This window comes from Mycteria americana, chromosome 2, assembly GCF_035582795.1.
Source record: "Mycteria americana isolate JAX WOST 10 ecotype Jacksonville Zoo and Gardens chromosome 2, USCA_MyAme_1.0, whole genome shotgun sequence".
Classification (NCBI taxonomy): domain Eukaryota; kingdom Metazoa; phylum Chordata; class Aves; order Ciconiiformes; family Ciconiidae; genus Mycteria; species Mycteria americana.
This window is the reverse complement of record NC_134366.1, coordinates 85095599-85106271: the sequence shown is the minus strand read 5'-3', so window position 1 is coordinate 85106271 and position 10673 is coordinate 85095599.

Genomic DNA, 10673 nt, shown 5'->3' with positions numbered 1-10673 from the left:
GCTAGAGAGAGTTAAGTGGAATCAAGATGTCTGTTTATATTTCTAAATGTCATGGTTCAGTATTTTTACTTTTGTTAATGCTAATCAATTTATGTAAAATTTAAAATTACATGCTCCTAAGATACACTGTCCAGAAAATTTAAAAATAAATAAATAAAAAATCTTAAGTAATAAACTCTTAACACGCACAATTTCAGGCTCAGAGTTCAGGACCAAAAGAAACCATTTTGAAGGGTAGCGTTTTTAGCATTAGATGTACAGTTCTTATTTCTGCTGCTAAAATTACAGACCTACTGCCTTATTACTAAAAAATGCATTTGTATAGTGCTATTTGCATAAACTTGTGTTCTGGAAAGCATGTCCTCTGTACTTTTACAAGACTTTGCACTAGACTCTAACTGCATCCAAATGGACGTCTTGATAATACTGCTATGTTTTGTGACCTAATTGTCTCAAAAAAACTCCAAAAAACAAAGCACAAAAAACTCTTTTAAAAATACAGCCAAATTACTTAGAATTACCTTCTCTTTCTTCCCTAAATAAGCATGCCACAAAAACATCACGGTCTGCTGGATCAAAATTAACATTTTCTACAATCTTTTCCCTCATGATTTCAGAATAATTTTGGTGACTGATAGAAAATAGAAATAAATTTGTCTACAAATATTTGTTCATTTCTTCCAACTTTCAGAATCAAGGAGGAAAGATGAGGAAGCTTTTAATTACTTCTCGTTTTTTAATTTCTTGTAAATTTTCTTTACCAGTTGTAAGAACAGAAATGCTGAAGTAGCAAAAGAAAGATGATTTTCACAATAGCTCTAGCCTGCTTGAAACTATGGAGAAGCATTTTGCCCAAATCCTGATAAGCAAAGGAATGGCTCCAGAGAAGCATTTTGTGGGACTTGAATCATCCCTGTACAGTTAACTCCAGGCTTATTCTAATTCCATGGTGTAAAATTGTGTTGTAATTTTGGGGGTATGGCATAGGCACAATACCGTAATACAGTTCCTAGCACAGTAATGTGTCAACATTCTGGTTTCTTCTTTGAACTGTGGAATTTTCTTCCATAACTTATTCTGAAACAGTACATATGACCAAATATCTGAAATTATTTTTCTTATTATTTTTCTTTGTCTCCTGTCTTTTTTGGGTTTTGTTTTTTTAATTTTTTTTTTTTTTTTTTGGACTGTCATGATCAACCAGCTGAGTTTTGCTTGTATAAGCTGGAATGGCCAGTTTTCATACTCCACTTATCTTTAATGTAGGCAGTGAGACAAAGTTAACAAAAATGAATATCTAGCATTATACTCAATCCTACAGAATGCAAGTCAGTAATATTAAAAATCACTTTAACAGGTAGACAATGAGGTTGTCATCACACCAGCAGGTGCTTAAACAAGACACCCAGTTTGTAATCATACCAGAAACACCTGAACAAGCTGTAAGTTTCTCTTAACTTTTATCAAGAAAAAATTGTATATACTTCAATGACTTAAATGGAATTAGTTCCAGACAGTGGAATGTATCCAGTGACATTAGTGTGTTAACAGTACTTGAAAAGAACATTTGTAAGGCCTTTTTTCTAATAATTTTAAAAATTCTGTTTACTCCTTTTGCTAACAATAATCTTTTGAAGTTTTGTCATCTGCTTATATTAAACAATGTTCATTTTAATTGAACTTTTGTTGAAAATATTGTTTAATTTTAAACAATACTTAATTTAAAAAGTTTACAATAAAGACTAACTAATCTTGGCAAAGTAAGCAAAAAGGCATCATATTTTTGGTGATGTAAACCTTGTTATTGTTTCTTCAAGTGCAGAGAGAGCCAAGAAATAATAGTAACTACAAAAGTAAGAATTGTAAGGATAAAGTTCGGTCTTCTTGTCAAGATACTTGAATTAAATGTGCTGCTAGTTTGAAAAATAATAATAATAGAAAGATCTCAGCTGGTGTAAATCAACATAACTCCAACATTTACACCAGACAGTCTTAGCAAGACTTCATGTCTAAAAATGTATGATTTCTCAAAAGCATATATTCATGGCTGCGTAATACTGAAATAATAGTGCCTCGTTGTGCTGGAAACAGAGAGATTTCATGGAACCACTAAGGTAACCCTACTTTCTCCAAAAGAGATTACCAGGTCTTTCAGCCCAAATAGAGATGAAATAATTTCCTTTGGTGACACAGAAGCTGTCTCATAAGCAGCAGTCCCGTGTCCCAGCATTCCCTTCCCAGGCACGTTTGCTGGCTGACACCTCCCGTTCTGTTTTAGCCTTGATTCCCATGTTATCCCTGCTGAACCCACCTTCCCTGCTGCCAGGTTAGTGCTGTTTAAGGGAACGGCGAAAGATGCAGCACTATGTCCGCAGTGAAGATGGGAGGCCCTTTTCTGCAGCCATCAAAATCCCCTGTTGTTACTTACCAGCCGGGACGCGCTTGCCATCTGGGGTAAAGGGCTGTGTAGCCCATGTGGAGTGTCAGTGAGACCACTCAGTGCCTACTGAATTCCTAGAAAATGCATTGACAGAACTACTAGATTTTCTTATTTTCATATCTAATATGGGGTGTTTGGAAACCATGACTGAAAAATAAATTGTACAATAAATTGACGTGCACATTTGATAAAATTTATTTTATGAAAATACAAAAATCTATAGAAAAAGAGAAGTTCAGAAAGCTGAGAAAGAGAAATGGAAAGGGAGACCTCATGATTGCATTCGCTATAGGTAAAGAGATATTATTTTGCTGTCAGTTTTAATTAAGGCACACATTTTTTCCCTATATCATTAGATTTACAGGCACGTCCAGTCAGCATGGATCAGTCATGTACTCTAGACAGCCTTCACAACTAGATTTTGATAAGAAAACATTCAGTTAAACACAGTGAATTATAAAATATGTGAGTAATATATATTATGTATCAATTCTGGGTAAGAGAAATATTTTTCAGTTATTGATAAAGACATTGTCTCATTCATTTTCACATCCTTTCCTGTGTATGTAATCATACAAACCAGCATGCTTGTCATATAATATATAAATTTAAAAAATTATAGTGGAAAAGGATATCTTCTAATATGACTTCCAATAAAATTTGTTAGAAAGCAGCTATGGTAGAGAGTAAAGGAACATTAAAATTTGAATCTTGTTAATGGCATCAAATCTGGTTAAGATATAGCTTGGGAATAACCAGGATAGTCATCTTAGATCACAGAATGAAGTGAAGTTCATAAAACTCTAGGATCACTGTAATCAGGAAAAGTTTACAGGATTTTTCTTAAAAAAAAATTATTTTTTTTTTTTAATAACAGGCATTTTTTCAGCCTTTATGATGGCTCTCCCTTTGGATATCCCTTCCCTTCCCTTGATATTGTATACCTCATTAAGTTCTGCTAATGAAAAGGGCGTGGGATACAGTAAAGGGAAGGAAGGAGTCAAAATGTAAAAAATGAAAGCCAAAATTAAAAAATGTTTTTTATTTTACTGTTGCATTTTTCTGAAAGGTATTTTTAATTAAAAATCCATTTTGAAATTTTATAGGAAAGTTATTTTAAAATGTTGCTATCAGTTCTAATATCAAATCTATGCCTTTGATAGTAAATATGGCAATTCATGTAGTAGTGCACTTGTTTTTCTGCCCACAGGATCTGTTTTATTTTGCCACCATTTCAGTAACTAAGAGCTTTGGTGTAGACAGCTGGAGCAATTTGGGATTGACTAGAATTGCTAAGGCAAGGTCTAGATAACTCGTGGATCAAAACTTTGTTTCCCCTTAATTTCTGAACACTTGGTTGCCTTTCCTGCACTCTGTCCTCACTGTGCTGGTGTTGACAGTAAAGGGGGGGAAAAAAAAAAAACCACAAGAAACAATATCTAATGGGTGAGAGGCCTGACTGCCATGGTTTGAGGAATCCCAGTAGGATTGCACAGCCATTCTTCTTCTCCTCTGATTTTCTGTGTTCATGGAGTTCCTATGCTTATATTGTCAGCTAGAGTGATCAAGTGCCAAAAGAAAGGATTCTGTAAATCTTTTAACACAGATAAAAAGCAGCATGTTATTTATAGAGATGAAGAAAGTCTGCTCTGCCCTTTTCCATCTTGAATTGCGAGATACACCAACGCAACAAGCTCTGCTCTTGTGCAGTACCTTTCTCAGTATTTCACCACATGTATTTTTACTTTTGGGGTGGGGAAGCCTTTCTCAGTATCATTCATGAAAGAAAAGAATAAATTTGGTAAATGGTTGCTTCATGACAGCCTTCTGCCCTGTTGGATGAGCACTACCTGCTATCTGTTTCCTCTCCACCCCCTCCACCCTTGGTACAGAAAATCATGGCCCCAGGTACCACTGCGAGGGCAAAATGGATATGAAAAAGACAGACCTACCAAAGTATAGCTGTGAGGGTGATCAGCTAGGAGGCAGATTTTATTTCTCCTAGAACCAGTCTTTGCTTTCTTAACCACAGCCTGTCTTTAAAGTCAGCTCGGGAAATCAATACAAAATTCCAGTGGGAAAAGCACCACTCTCCCCATGCTCTTGTTACTAGGACTTTGAAACCTCTGATATTGTTTATTGTATAACACCAACCGTAAAAAAGGTTATCTTGCTTGCCAAACAATTATTTTGTATTTATAAACACTGCCTTTTATCAGCATCCAGAAGAGGACACTAATTTGCATACTTCCGCAAGTTTTATGGGAGCGTTAGCTTAACTGCTTTAAAAGCACATTCATCAAGTCATTCCTTTAGCTCTGGTATGGCTCACAGCCGCACAATATAATAAAAAGTCAAGCTGGGGTAAAGGGTTACCATAACTTAGGATCACATTTTGGGCAATCAGCTCATCCATTCCCTCCAGCGTTTATGTGTAAGCTTAAACCTGTCACATGCAGAGAACATTGCCACATTTCAGCAAAGGCTTATTAACTACTATTCTTCATAAGTTTAAATTAAAAGACAGACTTATTCAAGGTTCTTTCCTCAGACTTTTGAGGATGCAATTTCCTACAGTCAGGCTTGTTTATTGGCTTCACCATGCTAACTTCTGGTAACACTGCTTATGTTTGTTATGTTTGCAGCCACTTTTAATGGGGTATCTTAAATACCAAATGCAGGTATTTAGTTCATCTGAAAATTAAACATAAGGGACACAGGATAATGATAAATGAAATTGTGTCAAGCGGAAGAGATATCTAGTCAGCACCAAAGGAATTAAGGTTTGACTCTGCATTATTTAATTAACAGTCTGCAGGAGGGGTTAATAAATGTAATATTAACAGTTCATATGAGCTATTAAGATGAAACAATCCATCCTGTGATCTGGAAAGAGGACTGGAAGGAAGAAAGCTCAGCACTCTCTCCCTGGCTTTGCCAGAGAATGTGCATGCAGTTTTAAGCAGATCTCTTTCATTGCATCTTCTAAACTGCCCAATCACTCAGATGTCTGTGTTTTGGTTCTGGGGTCCAAATAAATCTTACACTGAATTTTCAGAGATGCTGAGCATCCACTGCAAATTATGTTCCAGCAAAGTCAGCTACTCTGAGCTCACAAAAGTTGTACTGAGAAACAGCTTCTGCCTTGAATATGGTGTCAGTCCAAGATGATGCAGCCAAAAGGATCACCTTCTATTCGCCACAGGGAATGAGAGTAGTCAGGGCTCCTGCTGAAAACAGGTCACCTACACCAACTGTGCACACCATTGGTGCTAAGTCACTTAGCAAGTTGGAAAGAGCATGTTTAGCTGTGTTTCCTTTGGATTATTAATGTAGCTGTGCTAAGATATTAATAATATTTCATCAGTGGTGGTCCCAAACTGCTGTGCCAGAAAGGTCAACTACATAAAGAATTAAAAGCAAAGAAGAGCAACAAAAATCTACTCTCAACTCAATGAACCAACCAAAAATCCCAATGCTCCAAACAAATAAATACCAGTGCCAACTAATTTTAAACAACAGGCATAAGCATATTCATTTGGCTGTATTTACTTTTAATATTTTTTCTGTAATTGTAGTACTGCATCATTGGATTTTTTTCATATTTTACTTGATATTTGGAGTGTGCCAGAAAGATTTAAAACTGCAAAGGACATGATGGTTCAGAATTATTTTCTAAAGGATCTAGATGCCCTCTTCCTGTTCATTTCAATGAATAGTGCCATCAAAATCACCCTGGTATCTCTGATAAGTTTTCAAACTGTATTTTTACAACACTTCAAGAACAGAGTGTGTTCATATTAGTGTTTCAGTCCAGATCAGGAGTGTGCTTTTGAAGCAAATAGCTCAATCATTCCCACGTACCGCATAATTTGTTTCACAGCAGGTAGCAGTCTAAGAGTGCATGCACAATATCCCTTTTGGATGGAATTAAACTGGTAGATGAACACCAAGAGCACAACTAACCTGATCCAAATGTTAGTGGATTTTTAGTCCATTGGACCACACTAGGTATAGTCTGAAATAACATTCCTTCCCTAAAAAACATGTGTAGTATGGACCTTGAATTCTCAACGCTAACAGGTTCACTTCAGAGATCCAATCCGTAAAGATGCAGTTCAAGACTGCTAGGACAGGAAAGTTTTTGTTGACAGAGCTCAGAGGAAAAAAGAGCAAAAGAAAAAAAGGAATCTTTAGAACAACTTTAGGAGCTTACCAGCAGCAAATAAAATTTTGTCTTCCTCAAATTTTATGAACACAAAATGGCAAGTCCTCCCAAAGCCACATAGTAACCCAAAACATAATATTTGCAAGAACAGCTGCTGCACAGACAAATTAACTTAAGTGCATTTTTTAAGCCACCAACACATCTGAAAGTGCTTGCACTAAGATCCTGCTGCCAAAGAAACTTGCCTGGCTAGCACTGATTTCAGGCACATCCTCTACCACAAAACCGCATTACCAGCTCCTAAACTCATGTAACTCAGTGGAGGCGTATCTTTTTTGCCATCTGAGTGCTGTGCATAAATGCATTCAGGTATTGGACACCACAAAAGAGGTCCAATCCTTTCAGGCAGTTTTGAGTTCAACATATTTTTAAAAGTGCAATGTCTTGACAGGTTATTCAGGATCCGCTTTATTACTAGACAAGATTTAAATGGCATGTTTACTTAAAACAGAGATCCGCAGTAACAGAACAAAGCTACAAACAGCTTAAATGAAAAATAAATTACTAAGGCTGCTGCTAACAATTCGTCTTTGCAAGTGTTTGAGGTTCACTAATTAGCCTCGAAAGTCTGTCCCTGATCTGGCATGCTCAGAAGTCTCAGAGCTCTGTTTTAGCTTTCTGCCATTGTTGACTACAATATTAGAGACACAGAGCAGACCTTAGCCCACGATGGACGGGGTCTCCCTCCATCTCAATTTCTTTTGCTTTTTCTCTTCTATGACTGGGCAATGGAAGACCTCATGGTAATGTGGAGAATTAAGACATCTCCTTCCTTTGTCATCCTTAGAATAACTTGATTAACATTTCAATCACATCTCTTAATTAGCATATTCCCAGCATAGACTTCAGGCTGCTTTTCTTTTTCAGAAGCCTCTAAAGATACATAGATAAAATTGCACATTTCATATAGCATATTATAGGGAATAGTAAGTGCAATGTTCTTCTCAGTGAACTTATTGCTATTTGCTCTCCAGGGACACCATATAAAGAGGAAAATGCTACTGTAAAAGGTGAGTTTTGGAATGGAGTGCCTATGCTAAGTAATACCTTCTTCCCTGAAAACACACCTTTTATTTTAGCATATAACCATAGGGAACATATATACTAGTAAACTAAATAGTGCTCTTAGGAATTTCATTGTTCGTAATTGAACAGTCATTAGCATAGTTTTGGCCCAGAAAATGAGGCCTTTCCCAAACATTTCTTGGGCACAAATTAGGAGTCAACACAAAGCAAGGACTGTTCTCCACTTGTCCCCAGTTGGTAGCTTAGTTGTTAGCAGCCTGCCTTGAAGACAAGGGAACTTAGCAATAGCACAGCGTTCAGACTGTGCCAGCTAACCTGAGAATAAGAAAACAAGCCCTAGCACTGTTCAGTTTACTAGTATAGATGTAGCCACAACATCCCAGCATTTTTTTAGCACAAATAAGGTCAGCAGATGACTCTGGAATTTATATGAACATCATCCTTTGCATGACTAAGAAGCTTTCAACACAAGAGGCTACTTCTTTGGTTTCCAATGTGATCTCTGACACTGATTTGTTATCTCAGTTTCCTTTGTGAGCAGGGGCTATTGAAAGAGATGATCACAGTTGGTGCACTTCTGTCATCTCTTGGAGCTAACCTCAGATGCACTTGGAGCCGCAGGTGCACTTGAAGCATCTGATACTGGATGAAAGCTTACCTGTTCAACACCGTAGCACCTTGCAGTAACAAACAGCTTCTCTAGCAACAAAACCCTGGAGAAAGTATTCTGGAAAGACTTAAAAGTTGTCTTTGAGCAGTTTACAGAAAGTTTACTACAGAAAGACTCTTAATTCTGTGATATTGATCTGGAAGCTGTAGGAGATAATTTCCAATCACAAAATGAACAAGTAAAAAAAAACACCGAAAGAGTAAAAAAGAGGGAAAATGACACTGAAAACCAGATAGTTTGTTCTTATATTTTCAAATATTTGTGCAAAGATTTGATTATATAATTCCTATTAATATCAGTAGGATTTGTGATATGCAGCTAAATCCCTGTGAAAAGCTTTACAAATACTTACAAATGCCAAATGACTGGACATTAAATAGGAAACAAGAAAATTTCCCCCTCAATCTACCTCTCCCCAGAAGTAGATTAAAAAAAAAAAGAAACCTTAAAATGCTAAGAAATTAATTTATTTTATTGTATGTAACCTTTCCTCTTACCTTATTTTCCTGGTTCTGCATTTGTGAGTTAAATACACTACAGTAGAAAATGTAGGATTATCACAACAGATCTGTGTGAGAAGGAGATTAATTTAGAACCCAAATGAAGACCATCCCTTGCTAGGACAAATCAAATGCTTGAGGCAGAGGCCTGGCTACATGTAGATATGGGATTGGCACAGCAGACATGAGAAGAAAGAACATAGATGTTGCAGAAAGCAAGCAGGAACAGCAAAAAACCAAGCAATGTATAGCAGTGAAACAGCAATAGATGTACCATAAAAGAAGCAGAAGTAGACTCCTGTCCATGAACAGATGCTGAAACAGAAATGAACTTTGCAGCAAAGGCAAACAATGCCAAAACTGCAGTCCTGCGGAAGTAAGGGCAGAAATCCAAACAAAATAAGCATCTCATTCCGATCCACCCACTGTGCATCAAAGTATCCATAAAGGGGCATTGCCCATCAGACTTAGTTTATAGTTTATCATTAGGGGCTTCAAATGCAAATACTGGAGCTTCATTATGCATTTGCACTCCAATATCCACAATCTCAGCTGCTGCACTTTGGTGTACGGCATTCCCTGTTGACTATATACATTTATATATATATATATGTACACACACACACACCCCTATTTATTCATCAAAGAAATCAAAGGGACTGGATTCTGTCAGTTATAGTCTCGAGAAATGTCTGCTGTTCTCTAGGCCTTCAAATAGATAATGTTGAATTTTTGTAAGATACAGGGTAGAACACTAGTTATGTTAAAGTAATTGGCAGAATTCCCACCAGCTTCAGTGACATTATAGTTTGACCTCCTGTATTTCTCAGGCCCTCTGAAAATCTTGCACAACCACTGTTTTTCGCTTAAGGTTTTTTCACCATCTCCTTATTTGTTTGCTTTTGCCTTGTGATTAAAGCCTATCTACTATTTTTACAGATAGAACAGTTTTCTGTTGGAGAATGCTGATTCAATTACATCAAACATTTTCTGAAATGTACAGATAAACAAAAATTTTTCCGCAAGTTTTTTGAAATACTTCATTTTGACAAGGTCAGAGAACCTTGTTTCAGTGACTGTTTTGATTTGTGATTTTATGAACATTTATCACATCCAACAAAAACCTTATTATCCCATAGCTAATAATAGAAAAGTCAGAACAAGTCAGAAATAAATGCTTTACTCTTAATAAAATGAAACAAGTCATGGGACACTTAGATATTTCTGAAATGAAATGATTTGCAAATGGCATCTTGTAAGAAATTGTGTCTTTTTGTCCCAATTTGAGATGAAAGGCATTTCTGAACTAGAATGAAGGCTAGGAATTCCAGGTAGCTCTTCATCCCGCTTCACACTCCAAGGACTTCAGGAGAACCAAAAATTCATTCCACATTATTTAGAGTGCAATACAATTGTTCATGATTTATACAAGATGTTTCTTTCTAATCAGGATCCATACTGAAGAGCTGCTTTCCTTGCTGCCAGTTCCAGCAATTATTCCCCTTACAGCTTCACACCTGCCCAGTGCTGACCTTCAGATTTGCCAAGGCAAAACAATACCTGTTTGAAGAGAAGCTACCAAAATATTCTGAAAAAATGCTGTCACCCAATTTATAAAGCTAGTGGTGGAGGTAGTGACAAGGAAAAATAACCTGCTTTCCTCCCTAAACACTTCCAGAGCCCTACAGCTGGAGTGCAAATGAGGAGACTGTTCCTCCAGACTTGCAGAGCTACTGTCACTGTCTAATTGGAAACATCTAATCCTGTGGCAACATTTGGACATTATTCTTCATGCCTGGAAGTTGAAAC